We start from the raw sequence: 19,073 nt of genomic DNA, 5'->3' as shown, positions 1-19,073 counted from the left end.
TGTATATATATATATATATTGCAAAAGCTTTTTTTAAGTTCAAGTTTTCTAGGGCATATTTCATATTTGCTTCAATTTTGCCAATTTCCTATATGCAATCATGAAATCCAGTGAAACAGAAAAGTGAGACCAGATTAGGAATGGAAGCACTGCAGAACCAGAAACACAGACATGGACATTCTCTCTCTCTCTCTCTCTCTCTCTCTCTCTCTCTCTCTCTCTTTTCTTCCCTCTTTCTGTCTCTCTGTCTCTCTCTGTCTGTCTATCTGTCTCTCTCTATCTCTCTTTCTTTCTTTTTCTCTGGTCCACAGGCAGTTGTCACAGAAATGTTAGCAATTTAAGAACTATTGCCAGGTAAACTTCCCCTTAATGGAATATTACCTGCTCTTGTATGTTGAATATGAATGATAGAAAATCAACTAAGGAGCTTTAAAGTCATAGCTGCCCAGAGAATGGAGTTAGTAGAAGCCATGTACAATAAAAGTGGTTTTGTGGGATTATAGAGACAGGGATGCCTCAAAATACAATATGTCATCAGAAACAAAGCCTGAGGACAAATGGACAGGAAATGGGGTTATTAATATCCCCCCAGAATTAGGAGCCCCTGTGCCTGTCTGATGACAGGAGAGACTAGTATCCCAACATACAAATGAAAGAGCAAAGTCCCCTTTCCAAATGAATCTCTTTGTTCTGCTTAGGACTTCATAGAGGTGATACTGCCCACCCACACTGGTGAGAGTGGATCCCCTGTGTTCCGTCAGACACATCCAGAGAGTGTTTTACAATCAAGGTGACCTATGACATTAGCTGTCACGGTAGTAAGATGACCTTCATTTAACTGCATGAAGGATTTAACAGCAACTCTACCATATAATGTCCAGTGCCTCATTCTCTCAAAATACTCCTTAAAAGCTCAAGATAGAGGCAAGCTGGTCTCTACATAAAGGGCCCATTTCTTGAGAAGCTAAAGCTGTTCACTTGGGGCTGGTATGCAAAGTGGTGAACATCTACTCTAAGCCAGGAAGACATCAGAGAAACAATCCCACTCCATGCCCAGTGGGTCACCTATCCACAATGCTTGAGAGAGCTAGCTATACTTCCTGTCTTTCACTCAATTCTATAACATTCCTTGCCAGAACCTCTGCTTTGACTGATGACTTGCACCTACCTAGGAGTACTTTCAGAGGGAGGACAGGATCCATAACTTCTCTTGGGTCTTCAGGATAACCCCAATGAGATATCAACAGATCTAGCCACCCGGTCTTCTCAAGTCTATGCAGTGGCTTCACATTTCCACACCCTGTAGCCATGATAGGTAGAGTGTTGTCAATTCCCGAGATACCTTCATGATATCCCAATACAAAGAGTGTGTGTTCTTCTTAATGATGCTAGTATACTAACAACATAACTTCCTCATCTCAATTCTTTCTTCTTCCTTTTATTGAAAATGCTGTCTTTCCTTACAGCATATCCTGATTATGGTTTCCCCTTCCTCGACTCCTCCTAGTTCCTTTTTCCCACCTGCCCTCCCATCCGGATCCATGTCCTTTCTGTCTCTCACTAGAAAACAGACTTCTAAGGGGTAATAAAAAATAAAACATAAGATAAAACAAATTCTAATAAATTTGAATAGGTCTTTTTTTCTTGAATCATCACTGCTCCACTCTTTGCAACTAGTTCTTGATGTCAACCAGACTAAAATCAGTGGGAGTACGTATTTTGTAGTCTGAATGTTATTGTTTCAGACTTTCTTCAGCCAAATTAATAATTTTGTGGCTTCTAACTTCAGCCTCCCACAAAGCTTCAGGACAAGGACAAAATGTAGGTGAGCTATTTATGAAGTGTACTGTTGTGAAACAGTATATCACTTAAAGGAAGAAGGGTTTATTTTGTTTGATGGTTTTAGAGGAACCAATCTATGGTTGCTTGTCCTCATGTGACTGGGCAGGACATTATATCGATGGTGTCTGTAATGGAACTTGTGTTCAACTATTGAAAGATTGGAAATAGACAGAGGAAGGGCCTGGAACTGTATGTCCCCATCCCAACAATTTTTCCCTGGTGACCATTTTCCTCCCACTATTTCTCAAACATCCTCAAATAGGGCCACCAACCAGGAACCAAACTTCCAGTGCAAGAGCCTTGGGGTGGTGGGCACAGGGACAATTCAGGTACAAACAATAATACATTTGCTTAGAGAGAGCTGTTGTAAAGATACACAAAGGTGACAAAGAAAACAGACAGGTAATAGTTAGGTAGGTAAGTCAAAGGCATATGGATAATAGATGGATGATAGATATTATTTATCAATTTTGGAGAATCTAAAATCGTCAATGATGCAAGCTTCTCTGTGAATCTGTGAGGGATTATGGTGATTAGTCTGACTGGATGGGGAAGACCCATCCTTAATGAGGGCAGCATTGTACAACTTGAAGTGTAAACTGCATGACAAAGTGAGTTGAGGACAATCATCTGCCATCTTTGCTTTCTGGCTGGGGATGTAAAGTGCCTGGATGCCTCATTGCCCATTGCTGCATCCCTTGCCACGGTGGACTGTATCTGTTAAACATTAAGCCAAAAGTTTCTATTTGTCAGATATTTGGTGTGTCCTGGTTAGTTTTGTCACCTTTACACACATTAGAGTGATCTGGGAAGAAGAACCTCAGTTGAGAAGTTTTCTCTGCTAGGTAGGACTACAGGTAAGTGTGTGGTTCATTTTCCTGATTAATGATCAAGACAAGAGAGGTCGGCCCACTGTGGATGGCGCCACCCTGAAATAAGTGTTCTTGGGGATATAAGAAAGTTACAGCTGAACCAGACAGTAAGAAGCAGTTGTCCATGACCTCTGCCTCAGTTCTTGACTTCAGTTTCCTGCCTTAGGGTTCTGCTATGGCTTCCCTTAGTGATGGACTACCCCACAAGCTGAAACAGACACTTTCCCCCAAAGTGGTTTTAGTTAGTGTTTTAGCAACAGAGTAGTGAACAAGGATATTTGGTCACAACAACCAGAAAAATAACAGATGGTATGTAGATGGATATATAAAGAGATAGATATTTGATAGAGAGTTTACAGATTGAATGGTCATCATAATGTTTGTTAATGCCGGATGGTGGAACATGCCTCATTTAATGCCTCGTTATGTGGACTGTAACTTAAGGCACACATGTGAGACAGAGCTGTATGTATATTTTAACTATGGCCCTCCCCAGTGAACACACTCTTTGGCTACCAATATTACAGACCAGGTAATTCTGCACAAAGGAAGAAGAGAGCATGGCTGTGGAGAAGCAGATCCCTGGAAGAGGAGAACAGAGGCCTGGCCAAGGTCTCCCTCTGAAGAAAGGACAGTAATAGATGCAGAGACAGAAGATACAAGCTCGTGACATGTTCAAAGAACAAGGGGGGACAGGCAAGACTTGGCAGTGAGCTTCGACTTCAATCTGTTTATAGCTTGGAGTCATTTGGAATAAATCATTAGAAAACAAAAAGAAAAAAATTGCTGCCAAGAGGATCTTAGAGATGAGGGTGAAGGCTCAAACTGATCTTTGTTCTTCTGTCAAGCAAGTGGAGCGTTGTCTGTGAGCTCATGCTAATGATTAAATAGTGCTTCCGAGAAAATAGCTCTGTCTCGCCTTTCTTGACTTGGCCTTCTCCATGTTGCATGTAACCCTTTCTGGTTAAGTGTGATCTACCCTGCCTCGCTGTGCTGGCCTCTAAGAGGACTGGATGTGCTTCCCGAGGATGAAGAGCACCACCTTGGCCCAGACACCAGCAGACGAGCCATCAGCTTTGATGGACAGATGTGCTGTTGAGTCAGCCACATCTGGGGCACGGGGTTTGGAAATATAAATGGAATAGAAATAAAAGCCTAGAAGAAAGGAATATAATTGTAGGTCGAGAGCAGGGTGTGATGGAGGCTTCCACAAAGTGCTGTTGGGACTGGTTATGACCACCAGGTCTGCAAAGATGCTCTGTCTCAATCCCAGCATCCATGCTTGTATCACGTTGAGGGGCCATGAGACAGACAATCTCCTGGAATGCCCAGACAGGCCTGATTGACTACATGGCTCATAAAACAGAGAGCATGTCCCAGTCTGATCAGAGAAAGACATGTGTGACAGTCATGGCTTTGATGATGGAGTCAAGGAAAGCAGCTCACACTTGAGGTACAGACAGCCCTGGAAGCAGGAAAAGCAAGGACTCACGCTGTGAGAGAATGCTCTACATGTACCCTGTAAAGATTTGTCACTCGTATTGGTTTAATAAAATGCTAATTTGCCCATAGTCAGGCAAGAAGTACAAGTGGGGCAACCAGACTAGGAGAATTCTGGGAAGAAGAAAGGCAGAGACACAGTCACTGGCCAAACACAGAGGAAGCAAGATGAGAATGCCCCACTGAGAAAAGGTACCTTACCACATGGCTAAACAAAGACAATAATTATTGGTTATTTTTGGTGGTAAGAGCTAGTTAACAATAATCCTGAGCTAATAAGCCAAACAGCTTATAATTAATATAAACCTCTGTGTGATTCTTGGGGTCTGAACTACTGTGGGATTGGGTAAGAAAGAAACTTCCATCTATAGACTCACTGTTCCCTATAGAACCCACAGGAGAGAATGCATCTGGGGGAACTCTTTGGTTAGTCCAGAGAGATACACACAAAACTCTGACCTCAGAATAAATCTATTTTACTTTAAGCTACCTGTTTTTGGTAAATTGTTCTGACAATGTAAACATAAAAATAAAAATCAGTCAAACAAAACAATTGACCCAGTGAGGAAAAGCCAGAGTAATTCCTGTCCTGACTGCATCCTCAGACCAATGAGTTGATCCAGCAGCCCAGCAGGAAAACAAAGGAGGTGAAAAGCACATGAGGAGTTGACAATTTGAGGCAGTGTTCTCCAATCGCTGTGTAGAGAGAGACATTATCACAGAATAGCATATCCGCAGGTTAGCAGCAGAGGGTAGCATATCTGCAGGTCAATGTGCTGAACACCCGCCCAGAAAACTAGAAAGTAGTCTGTAGTGAGTGTTTTCCCATCTGGCCAGCCAGCTCACAGATAATGACACAGACTTATCAATTATGAAAGCTTTGCCTGGAGTTTAGGCTTGTCCTTAGATTAACTCATATTTTTATGAATCTATATTCTGCCACATGGATTTTGCCTCTATCCCATTCTGTGTGTCTGACTTATTTCACATCTGACTGGCTTCTCTGCCTCTCTTCTTCCCAGAGGCCTCTCTGTGCCCAGAAATCCCACCTAACCTTTTCCTGCCTAGCTACAGGCAATTCATCTCTAACCAACCACAGCAATATATTTCCTCACAGTGTACAAATAGCCCACAACAGCAAGTTGTTGGATTGTGGGCATGTGTACAGTAAAAGACAGGATGCAAGTGAGGGCATTACGACCCACAAGAACATGCATCACCATTGTACTGAGGAACCAATGACACAACAAGACTCATCCAGGTGATGTCAGCCTGTTTCTCCCATTGGTTAAAGGCACAATAGGTTCCTGTAGAACCTGTCATCTTGTTGACCGTGGGATGCCAGACACGCATGACACCTGGAAGGGCCTCATACCCACTGACTTCTTGAGCATCTCTGCTCTGATAGCTTGTCATTTTCTATTCCATGCCCTCTTCCTCTTGGAAACAAGAGAATGAACTCCCAAAGAGTGAGCTCCACTGTGAAGTGTACACATCCACACTCAAGCATGAAGAGGGTTTTCTCTGCCAAAGTATCATATGACCAAGCAGAGTCATACTTTTTATGGCCTCTCACTTAAACTTTGAGTCCCAGGAAATGGCAAGCATCCAATGTGCGTGGTGACTGTAAGGTAACTGTCTAATTGTTCGTCCTTCACAAACAATGTTCAGGGACAACAACATATTTATGTCCCAGCAGCAAGAAAGGCTATCTTTATTTAACTAATAATTACATCCAGTACGTTTTACAGTTTACAGATGTTTCTCCTCCTCCCTGACAAGGCCTTTCCTATAGTGAGGTAAATACTGGCACAAATGTGTCTCAGCTCACTGAGCCCACGTGTGCAGCAAACTGGGAGCAGCATTCCATCTGCGAGACAACGAGTACATCTCAGTGAAAAGCAAAGAAGAATCAAATTTCTTCCACTTAGTAAATCTAGTCTGTCTGTCCGTCCGTCCATCCATCCACCCATCCTTCCATCCTATCTATTTCTATCTCTATTCTAAAATTTGAACGTGGGACTTTATGCACCAACACAAGGTGTCTGTCATTGAGCGCTAACCCCAGCCTAGATTTTCACTCCTTTTGTTTATTTTGATACTGGGTGATTCTAACTTACCTAGGCTAGCCTTGAACTCCTTCTGTATCCCAGACAGACCTACGATTTATGATTGAGCTACCTTAGCATGCTGACTGGAAAACTGCAGACCTGGGCCAGCGCATCTTGAAGTCTTTCTTAAAAAGTCAAAGTTGAACAACACTTTCTAAAACATTTCTTAGATAATTTTACTTTTGAGAACTCTGATCCATAATCCATCTTTAATTGAGTCACTTTTTTTCCGCTCTTTTTTAGTTCCTTGTATATTTTGGATATTAATCTTGTCAGATATATAGCTGACAAAGATTCTCTCCTATTCTGTGGGCTTCCTCTTCTCATGGTTTATTTTATTCATTGCTGTATAGAAGCTTTTCAGTTTGGTGAGGTCTGATTTGTCAACTGTTGTCATTACATTCTGAGCAAGAAGAATCCTATTCAGAAAGTCTTTTTTTACAATTATTTATATCTTGTAGGACATTGCTTATGTTTTCTCCTAGAAGTTTCAGGGTTGTGCATCTTATGATGAGTTTTTTTTTAATCTTTCTTGAGTGGTTTTAGAACAAGATAGTAGATACTGATCTAATTTCAATCTTCTATGTGTGGGCATCTAGTTTCCCTGGCACCATTTGTTGGATATGGTGTCTTTTTTCTAGTTCGTCTCTTTTGGCAGCTGTGTCATATAACAGATGGTTGTAGCTCCATTTACTCATGTTTAGGTCTTCTATTTTGTTACATGGGAATACATATCTGTTCTGTGCTAGCACCATGTTGTTTTTATTGCTATAGATCTGTAATATGTCTTGAAATCTGGAATGGTAATTCCTGAAGCATTGTTCTTTTTACTGAAGATTTTCTTTGGATATTCAGAGCCTTTGGGTTTCCATATAAATTTTAAATTTTTTTCTATTTCTGAGAATAATGTTGTAGGAGTTTTCATTGAACTTGCATCAGATCAATGAATGGCATTTGATAGAATGGTCATTTGTTATAATATTGAGTCTACAAATCTGTGAGCATGTGATTTCTTTCTCAATTCCTAAAATCTCTTCAAAGCTTTTAAGTTTTAATTTTAGGATCTTTTCCCTTCTTAGATTTATCCCTAGATTTTTTTAAGGTATCTTATGGGGGTGTTTCTGAGGTTTCTTTTTCAGCATGCTTTTTGGTAGTGTGTAGAAAAGCTATTGGCTTTTGTAAGTTGATTTTCTGCTCTACCACTTTGCTGAAATTGTTGGTCATTTCTGAGACTTTTTAATATCTTTAGCAAATAGGAAAATGTACATTAAAACTGCTTTGAGAATTTGTCTTAGCTAAGATTAAAAAATAACTAACAAAAATTACTGGCTAGAATATGTGGGAAGAAGTTTCTCAAGCTCTATTGGTGAGATTAAATGCTGGTACAGTCACTCTGGAAATCGCTGAGAGAATTCCCAAAAAGCTGAAAGTAAATCTACCATATGACTCAACTACACCGTTCCTTAGCATATGCCCAAGAAATCCCACATCCTACTCCACAGATACTTCTCGGCCATGTTCATTGCTACCATATTTATAATATCTAGGAAATGGGAACAATCTGAATGTCCTTTAACAGATTCATGAACTATAAAAATGTAAAACATATACACAACATAATATTATTCATTATGAAGAAAAATAAAACCATGAAGTTTGTGGGTAAATAGAACATATACTTAATGAGGTAATCCATACATAGAAAGACAGATGTTCTGTCTTATTTGTGGTTCCTGGCTCCAAACTTCATATGTGAATAAATGACATGGAGAGCCTACAGAAACCAGGAAAGAATAAAGGGTCCATATGGAAGGCGAGCTCTAGAAAGAGGAACAACAGGATTCACATGATATGAAGTAGAAAATGGGAAGAAGAAGTGGGGTCTTTGACTAGGCTGTGGGAGGAAAGTCAATGAAGAGAAATAGAGAGGAAGGAGAGACAAATAACTCTAAGGATGTTTGAAAAAGACAAAGGGTATCATATTATTTTGTTTATCTAAAGTTATACGTAATATTCATGTACCTGTGTGTATATAGATATACAGTTTTGATGAAGTTATGGTAATTGCAATGATTACCTTCCCTCCAAGATATACAGACTCTTCAACAAAACCTCCTCTCTTCCCCTCTCAATTTGTTGATTAGAGAACTCCAAGAGACTCCCCAAAACAGTATAGGCCCCTTCCATTGCCTTTTGTTGTCCCTTAGAATTTGAAAATAAGGCCCTACTGTTAAAGATATCACGTAATTTAAACACAGAACTTGGAGGAATCCAATGGGAACTGACCTAAAAGCATCCTCTCAGAGGACTGGGTCTCAGAGTTTGGAGGCCATACCCAAGTTGCCAAAGGAGAAGAACAACCAGCAGTCCTACCCAGTGATAAAAGGCAATGATGGGACCAACAGACTGTCCACCGTGTTGCAATAGTGGGACTTTTATCTTAAGGGTAACCAACTGCTATATAACTGGACTTAAGTCCTGCACAAAACAATGGGACCCATTCTAGGTACTATAAACCAAGCCAATTACATATGACTGAAGACCACCCCATCCCAGTCACCTCTTTCCTGTAAGTGCAAGTGAATTTTCTATCCATGCCCTTCTCTGATCCTGAAAAGTGAGGAGCTCAGCATAGTAGCATCATAATGTAGTCATGTAGTTTAAATTACTTGTATTTCCAATTTGTTCTTAAGTCGGTTAATACTTGAATTCAAGCCTAGACTCAATGAACACTAGATAATATTGGTTTTTCATTTAATATATAATAATTATATCATATTATTTATAGTGTGTGTTAACAGCCTTACTGGTGTTTGCTGTTTCAGAATGGCTCATATATATCAGTAATTACAAGGAACTTTTCCTTAAACCGTCTTCACATAAAGTGTTGTCTCTGAATAAAGCCAAGTCTTCTGTAATTAGCTGTGTCATGAACCAGTGAGCATGTAAGCCAACCTTAATGAAGCAAAATCATCCAATATAGCTTAGTGTGCAGTGATATAATAAATATCAAAGCAATTACAGAAGTTAGAACCTAATAGAAAAATATGCAACCTATTATGACTTAGGCTGGGCATTTTCCATAAAATGCCATTTCATCCTCCCAGAAAAAAATAGGCACAAGGAAGCTACCTTCATTTACATTTGAAATAAATCAAAAATAACACATGGGCCATAAGATACATAGGACCCAAACTGTGTGTGATAGTAATCGCAAAACACAATGATAGGACCTAGCCAATACTGCCTCTGTGAGTAGCCACAGAGACAAAGAATAGAACTATAACATGAGGGTCGGTAATGTCACAGTGTTTAAAAAAATGTCAGGCTTAATATTGGAAATAAAATGGCAGAGCCCACCCTTCCAGCTGGCGAGTAGAAATGGCAGCAGAAGACCAGGAAACAGGGTTACCAGTTAATCCCTGTGCTTCCAGGCTTAGACTGGCAAGGGCAGCGGCATCCCATCATGGTAATTAGGTGTTGCAGGGGGCGTTTGTTTGTTCATCCCGGCTGCCCAGAACCAAAATAACCACACAGAAACTATATTAATTAAATCGCTGCTTGGCCCATTCACTCTAACTTCTTATTGGCTAACTCATATATTAATTTAACCCATCTCCACTAATCTGTATATCACCACAAGGTTGTGGCCTACCAGCAAAGTTTCAGCACGTCTGTCTCCAGCGGCAGACCCATGGCATCTCTGTGACTCCACCTAATTTCCTCCCAGCATATAGCCTACCTTTTCCCCACCTCGTTCTGTTCTTCCCTGCCATAGGCTCAAAGCAGTTCTTTATTCATTAACCAATAAAAGAAGCACATAGACAGAAGGACCTCCCACACCAATTAGGGAAGACTGGGGATGAGGGCTATGGCAGTGTCTTGAATGAGAACACCAGAGGTCAGCATGGAGGTCATGATGGGCATGAGGAGAAAATGAAATGAAGACAGGGACACTGACTCCTGGAAAACGTGTCTTTGCATTACTTTTCCTTTAAAAACAAATGTAACTACACACACGCACACACGCACACACACACACACACACCTACACCTGTTGAGTCCGTTTATCAGTATGCACATATGCATGGGTTTAAAGCTAACCAATTGAGAATGGATAATATATCAGGGGCTCATTCCTGGAGAAAACCAATTTCTCCTTCTCTCAGCAGCCATTGGGTGCCCACAGCTCTTCAATAGCTCTTCATTTAGAAGTACGGCCTTGTGAAACTTCCCTCATTATGTTAAGAATGCCAACTGCTGCTGTTGTTACATAAGTGTGGTTTGGGCAGCCATGCTATTGAGATTAAATTATTGAGATTTCATGGGTGTAACTTCCTGTTGTGTCTAGAAGCCACTTGGCAACAGGCGTCCTTGTGTTCTGATTCTCACAAGCACTCCATCCCTCCTCTGTGATGCTCCTTGAGATAGGAGCTGCATTATAGCTGTACCAGTTGGCTTTTGGCACCCACCATCACTTACTCTCTACATTTTGACTGGCTGTGGATCTTTACAATAGTCTCCATCTGCAGCCAAAAGAAGATTCTTTGATGAGAGGGTGAGGGCTGCACTTATCTGTAGAGTGCAGTTAGAAATTACACTGCTTTAGGAGCTAGTCTCTTTTTTATTCATTTCCTTTTACTTAAAAACAATTTTTATCATTTTGCATACCAATCCCAGCTCCCCCTCCCTCCCCTCCTCCTGCTTTCTCCCCACCCCCGTCTACTCCTCAGAGAGGGTGAGGCCTCCCATGGGAAGTCAACAAAGTCTGGCACATCATTTTGAGGCAGGACCAAGGCCTCTCTCTGTAGGCCTCCATTGGGAATGGGCACCAAAAGGTCAGTTCGTGCACTAGGGATAAATCCTGGTCCCACTGTCAGTGAAAGTAGCCTTAAACACATTGGCACAGGAGACCACTTTCATAATATAACCCCAATAGCATAGACACTGAGAGCAATGATTAATAAATGGGACCCCCTGAAACTGAGAAGGTTCTATAGGGCAAAGGACATGACCAACAAGACAAAACAGCAGCCTATAGAATGGGAAAAGATCGTCACCAACCCCACATTGAACAGAGGACCGAGCTCCAAAATATAGAAAGAACTCAAGAAACTAGACATCAAAATACCAAGTAATACAACTGAAAAATGGGATGCAGATTTAAACAGAGAATTCTCAACAGGGGACTCTCAGATGGCTGAAAGACACTTAAAGAAGTGTTCAACATCCTTAGTCATCAGAGAAATACAAATCAAAACAACTCTGAGATTCCATATTACACCTGTCTGTAGCTATTCTTGGAAGTAAACACCTAGTGTCCAGTAGCCACATTGGGGTACACTGACCTTAAGCCTCACAATTGTGGATTAAGAAAAGCATGCTCTCTGCACTATACATGAATGTATTAAGCCTTTTTCTGTTACTTTAATGAAATGCCTGAAGTTAGCTAGTTATAAAGAACAGCAGTTTGGCTTACAGCTTTAGAGGCTGAAAGTACCAACAGCAGTGGACTGTCTTTAATGAGAAACTCATTGGTAGCGTTCCCTTGGGGCGATGGACTGAAAAAAATCTGTAGCAGATAAAAGGGAAAGTCATATGGTGAGTGAGGGAGACAGAACGAAGAGAGGAGGCAGTGGGGGCCTCCCACTAGGTGCCGCCTTTTAAAAGTCCACCATCTCTTAGTGTCATGCTAGAGACCAAGCTCTGACCCGTGAATTTCACAGGAATGTACTCAACCATGTATGAACTTAGCAGTCAATGTAAATTTTCAAAGATGTTATCTATCAACATAGGGTTCCAGGGATATGAAAATCAAGATTTTTTTTTCTTACATTGTCAAAAGCAGTAAAAAAGTGCCATGGTCAAAGCGCTATTTATTTAATCTAATGGCAATCTAATAACAGGTATTAAGTTTAGCAAATATATTTGGTGATGTGTGAAGTTTCCTTGGGCCACCCACAACCTTTTGTTAATCGATGAACATTTTATAAAAACCTCCCAAGGACCAGGCTCTGAGCTTGTCGTGGCAGACAGAGTGGGGAACAAAGCAGGCATAGCATGTCCTCATGGACCTTTACACTGCTACAGGAACCACCATGGATTGTTACCTGGTTAGGTAAGGTCTTTAACAGAGGCACCTGATCCACAGAGAAAGGAACGCTTCATTAAGGAAGCATTACTCCGACATCATCTAATGAACAGACTGTGTGAAAAAGAGAAGGTCTTATAGTACAAATGGGCAGGGTCTATAAAAGACCACACGCCCCGTGGCGGGAGGCTTGGGGGCTTTCCTTTGTACACTGTCCCACTTCCATTCTCTGGGATGTTTTTCCAGTTTTGCTGTCTCTATTTCTATTCTAAAGCTAACTTTAAACGCATGACCTTTCTCCGTCTTCCCTTACCGACAGCTGCCACGGTATTCGCCCAACTTCTACTGTGCTTTCTTTCTTAAACCCTAGGGAAATTTTCCTTGACCTTAAAAGCTCAGGTGATGTGAAGTCGTATTTGAAGGCTGGCAGAATGCTAACAAGTTCTCAAAGCTCGTGCGTCAGGTTTCCATTCCACCAGCAGCTACTGAGTTCAGCTTCCCCGCGCCTGCTCATGCAATACTATCTTTCTCTTTTTCATGATAGAGACCATGCAATGATACAGAGATATGCAGTCTAGAAATAGCTACCAACAGTGAGTTTTTTCCAGGCCCTACTGACCCATTGGACATTTCCTTTGCAGAAGTATGAAATTCATTTTGCCCATTTTAAAAATTAATTGGTTATGTGTTATATTGGGTATTGAAATGGCTTTCTATTTGTCTTGGACTCAGAATGGGGATTTTTTTTTTTTACTGTCTTCCCTTTGAACTGTTTTCTAGTCTTAGCTGTTTTATTTTGGTCCATGACCCATTTAAACCTAACACTTCTACATGGAAGAAGCAGGTGCCAGCTCCCTTCTCTCACATGTGAATATTCAGTTGCAACAGCACCATTTATGTAAAAGACAATCTAAGGATCTTAATCCCTTTCTCAAAAATTACTCGGTCATCAACAATGAAATCTTAAGGGTGGATTCGCCATTCTGTTCTATTGTTCTGCGTGGGCCACTGTGTCAAACTTACACTTAGGTCATAACAGTCTTGGTTACTGTAACTGTGATAAATACGGAAGTCAAGAAATGTGAGGGTCTGGTGTATCCCCACGGTTCAAGATCATTTAGGCTACTCAAAGTTTCTTGAATTTTCACGAGTGTTTGGTGACACTGCCAAGTTTTGCAAAGAAGCAGCTTAGAATTTGGGTAAGATTCATGTTGCATTCACAAATCAATTTGACTTTGCAAAGAAAAGCTTAAAATTCTCAGTTAGCATTAAGAAATAATCATCTACAAAACCGTGAGCATGAAGATACAAATATAAACCACAGGAAAGTACCACCGTATCCACAAAGTTAAAGCTAAAAGTAGACAGGATGCCATGTTTTGATGAGGAGAGTTGGAGCATCTGAACTTGTGTGAAGTGCTAGGGAGCGCAAAGGGCGCTAGCATTGGACATCCCTGGAATGCCGAGAGTTCATGCATTTTCCATCATTCAACACCTTCAGCCTTGTGAGATGGGACCGTGTGTCTAAGAGACACCTGCAAACTCATGATGCTGGAACAATATCTGACCCGAAGCTGGAAATGATTCAAACTTTAGAATTCATGTTTTCTTTTTAAGACTTATTTATTTATTATGTATACAGTATTCTGCCTGTATGCAAGAAGAGGGCACCAGATCTCATTATGGATGGTTTTGAGACACCATGTGGTTGCTGAGAATTGAACTCAGGACCTCTGGAAGTGCAGCCAGTGCTCTTAACCTCTGAACCATCTCTCCATCCCCCAGAAATGATGTTTTCAAATTAAATTTTAATATAATGGAGTGCCAAATAGCACGAGAATGAAAACAAATCTCTCAGCATTGCAAGTGAAGTGGAAGCAGCCACCATGAAAAGGTGCAGCAGGCACAGGAGGACTGTGCTGTGCCATTCTCCTTATAGGAAGTCCAAAATCACAGAGCATCAACTTAGAGCTCCAGAAGTCCGTGTGGTGCAGACTGACCACCTCTCTCCAAAATCCTGAAACATTCTGAGTATTGGCATAATGCCATGGTAATACTGTCCAGTGAATCAACGCACATCAACCTTGCTTGAGATGCAGAATTATTTAATATAGAATCTAAACACACCCTCAGGGTATGTTATTAAAGCGTGCATGAGAAATATGTGAATTTCCTGTTTAGAATTGAGCTTTATATCCAATTTACACCATTTTGCATACTCCAACACATGCAAAAGAACAAACACAAAGCACTTCCCATCCCAAGCACTTTGGATAATACTCAATCTGTGACTAACATGGAGAAATATCAAGAAGTCTAAGCAGCTGTCAGGAGGATGGTAAGGTTCTACACCATGACTTGAGTAGCAGTTATACGGGGTTGGCTCCATGACGATGTTTGAACATGCCGATAGTTGTGTAATTTTACTTATGTAGAGAGACTGAATGTGAAAGTCACAAAGGCAGCTTTCTTGTGCTTTCATGCAATAAAAACTGAGCTCACAGACGGAAGAGATGGCTAGGTAGTTAACACTTGGGGCTCTTGCAGAAGACAGGAGTTCAAATCCCAGCATCCATGTCTGGAAACTTATAACCACCTATGCCTCCAGATCTAGGGAATCTGATGCCCTCTTCTGGCCTCAGCAGGCACATGCATTCATACACACATACTTAAAAAAACCCACTGAGCTCAGCTAACAGCACAGCACAGACACCGAACCAGTCAGACTGTAAAAAATTGGAGAAAGAACATCCTTGGTAGGCAAGGATGTATTCACTTAAGGAAGGACAAATTGGAAAATACTGACACACACATAATGCTTCAGAGAAAAAATCCATATATTTAAACCAGAATACTCTCTATATTGTCTCTTCCAAATGGCCTAGATTCAGCTGAGGGAAAAACAAAAACCTATTTTGGCTTGAGAATGTGAAGATTGTGGTGAACGAAGGAAGGAGAAGGAAAACGTGAAGAGAGAAACTCCTCACATACAGCTTTGAACACAGTGTTTGTTCCAAAGCACCGACTTTCTGGAGTCCAAAAGCTAAAGGTAAGCTGTTAGAATTGATAACATTAATAATTTTAATTTCTGTCTAATAAATTATAGAGCTACCCTATCTCACTCTCGCACACTGTAAAACTGCAGAATGAACAGGACTTTACACCTACAATATTTTAAGGTAACTATCCCTTGCAAGCCTAATTCAAGAACACAGTTCACAGCCCTCTATATTCTTCCAATGACAGACAGGTAGCATTCTTCCTTCACTGTGCCCCCGAAAGGACTGAGGAGTGTCATAATTCCTGGGGTATTTTTATGCCCTAGAAGAGGTTTGCTCATACCTCCTGGGTTGTGTGAAGACCCAACCCATGAAAATCAGAGAGGAAGTCATGTTCCTGTCATCCAAGTCTCCTCATGACACGGTCCTCCACCATCAAAAGAAGCTGAAACAAAGTCACAACTCCCTGAGCTGAGTGCTGAAGGGACCGAGCCAAGCCAGGCCATGCTGATGAGGAAGGAGGATGTGAGCATCACTATCAGGCAGCAGACAGTTGCTTGTACTCGCAAACAAGCTGTAGGGCTGTCAACTGTCTTCTTGTCTGCCTTGAATTCCTTTCCTAATACCACATCATGGTCAAGAGCTGTGGGGTCCAGATTATGAAGCAGTTACATGTTGACTATGGCCCCTGCCGTCCTGACAGAAACCCACTGTGTGTGTGAGAGATGTTCACATTTGAACTCCCATACCGCCATCCTTTGGAAGACCATCATTTAAGTTTAGGAGTCTGGACTCCACTTGCAAAACCGCAAATGCATTCTCCAGAAAGTCATTGCAGTTAACACCTTGTCTCTTGAGACAGGGCTCACATCCTTTATCCCTATGATTGCATGAAGTTCAGCTTCCTTTATTACAGAAATTAATTTAGTATGGCAAAAGAATTGATGTAAGGACACACAAAGTCACACCATTAAGAAAAAAGAGAACTACATAGACTTGCTTATACTAAAAATATAAAATATGACCTTGGGGTACAGCTCAATGGAAGAATGCTTTCTTATCATCACCAAGGTCCTGAGTTCCATACAACGCCACCAAAAACACCTTTATGAAACACACTTAAACTTTTTATTGTTTGTGGCTGTTCACTAGAAGTAATTATAAGTTCTCCTCTGACTTAAAAGAGTTTCCAATGTTAAATTGGCCTTTAAAATACTAAAAATATTTTTGGTTGTGAGCCTAGCCTTTAATGGCTGAGCCATCTCTTCAGGCCATAGGGGCTGGAGAGATGGCTCAGTGGTTAAGAGCATTGCCTGCTCTTCCAAAGGTCTTGAGTTCAATTCCCGGCAACCACATGGTGGCTCACAACCATCTGTAATGAGGTCTGGTGCCCTCTTCTGGCCTGCAGACAGACAGAATATTGTATGCATAATAAAGAAATAAATATTTAAAAAAATAAAATACTAAAAATAAAGCCCGTGGTTCTCAATGATCAGCCTGTATATACTGTTGTCTTCTCATGAAAGGGAAAAGAATGATTAACTCAGAAAAGGAGAACTCATCAATTTCCCATCCACACATGTAAACCTAGATTAATAATAAATGCTCCCCCAAGAATGTTTCTCAACAGAAAGGACAGCCCTGCCCTACAGAAAGTCAAGAGCAGAATGACTTCTCTTCTGACTTATACCACCTGACATTTTAATTGACAACAACGTAAACCCTGCTGTTGTAAGACGTTGTGTGTGTGGCAAGCTTTGATTTCAGATGTGGGCTGGGCAGGTCTCACATCCTGGATTATCACTCAACAGCGAACCTAGTCAAGCAACTGTTGTCCTTGGCGTTCTCCCAGCCCTCCAGGGTGCCACCTTCAAACGCTTGTTTCCTGTCAAATGACTCATTTGCCTCCCAGCCTTTTTTAACCACATAATATTCGGTATAAATGTGTGTGTTAGACTGCTCTCAAAACATAAATTACACTATTCATATACAAAATGTATAATTGCCCATATTCGTCAACGTCACTCCCTAATGAAAAGCTTCTTACTCGAAGCCATGAGGATATAGGAACTCATTAGTGGAAACCCTGGTGGAGGTATCGAGTGTGTGTTCAGCGTGTTCTTCTTTTTGGAAAGTCGTTACATTTTAAATTTAGAATTACTTTAACAGAAGTCTTGTTGAGTGTATATCCTAACCAGATTATTTTTTCTAATCATGTTGTCAAAAGGATATTGTCCACAATGAGAACATTAACAATAATCACTCTGGCTAAAAAAGAATGAAAGAAACTCATGGAAATACAATGAGTTCTTGGTTGTGGAATTCACAATATAACAGAACCAGTTTGTAGAAATAAACACCTTCAAATTCTTGTTCGACTACAAATTTAAATATATACTCCTAATAAGTGCATGGATCATGTTAAAAGTAAAGGGAATAAAGATAACGTTTAGATTAAATATATATTAATTATTTTAATGATTTTCTATATCAATGGAGAAAATCAGTTTTCCTTAGGTGATTGCATTTCTTCTTTATTTATTTACTTTTAGGGTTTTTTTCCTTTTATCTTTTAACAAAGATAGAATTTTTTTCTCACATAACATACTCTTGTTGGGGACTGCAGACCCTCAGACCCTGAATTTTCTGTGACCCCTTGCCTGCTGGAATAAACAATTTTTTTCCTGTGCTTGCAGCTGCTCTGAGCACAAGACCCTCATGAGTTCCTGATGGCAGGGGAGTGGTTTCTGGTGGGTTTGCAGCTAAAAATCCCAGGAGCTGGGGCATGGCCATTAGTTAAAGAGAACCCTATATAAGCTACCCTGAAACACAATAAAGGGGCATTCTTGTTTCAAGGATGACCTCTCTCTCTCTCTCTCTCTCTCTCTCTCTCTCTCTCTCTCTCTCTCTCTCTCTCTCGCCCCTTGCCTGACTCGTTAACCATCCTGTGGTGTCCAGGCAGGATGGTACAAACCCTGATGTGGTTTTCCTCCCTCTATTCCTCCCAGTCCACCTCTCCTTGCATCTGGATCCACACCCTTTCTGTCTCTCATGAGAGAGGCCTCTAAACTTTAACATGTGTCCTCTAGACACATGGATTCCCCTGGGAAAGGGAATTAGATGAGATCTCCTGGGTTAACTGAGGTCAGGGAGCAGTAGAAGGGAGGGGACAGAGGATGAGAACATGAGGAAATGGGATGAGGGAGGGATGGAGAAGGGGAGCAATGAAAGAGACAACCTAATAGTGAGAGCCATTATCCGATTCAGAAAAATCTGGTGCAAGGGAACTTCCCAGGAATCCACAAGGTTGACCCCAGATAAGATTCCTAGCAATGGTAGAGAGGGTGCCTGAACTGCCCTTCTCCTGTAATCAGATTGGTGACTACCCTAATTGTCATCATAGAGCCTTTATCCAGTAACTGATAGAAGCAGATGCAGAGACCACAGCCAAGTTTTGATTTAAAAAAAAAAAAAAAAACAAAGGGAGGAAGGATTGTGTGAGCAAGGTCATAGGGGGGGTAGCTTGGACACACAGACACAGCTGACCGGAGCTAGTGGGAGCTCACAGTCTCTGGAACAACAACTGGGGAGCTTGCATGGGAATTTCCTAGGACCTCTACATGTGGGTGACAGTTGTGTAACACGGTCTGTTTGTGGG

This window comes from Alexandromys fortis, unplaced genomic scaffold (assembly GCF_014885135.2).
Source record: "Alexandromys fortis isolate MF-2015 unplaced genomic scaffold, M_Fortis_MF-2015_v1.1 scaffold_52, whole genome shotgun sequence".
Classification (NCBI taxonomy): domain Eukaryota; kingdom Metazoa; phylum Chordata; class Mammalia; order Rodentia; family Cricetidae; genus Alexandromys; species Alexandromys fortis.
This window is presented reverse-complemented; position numbering follows the sequence as displayed.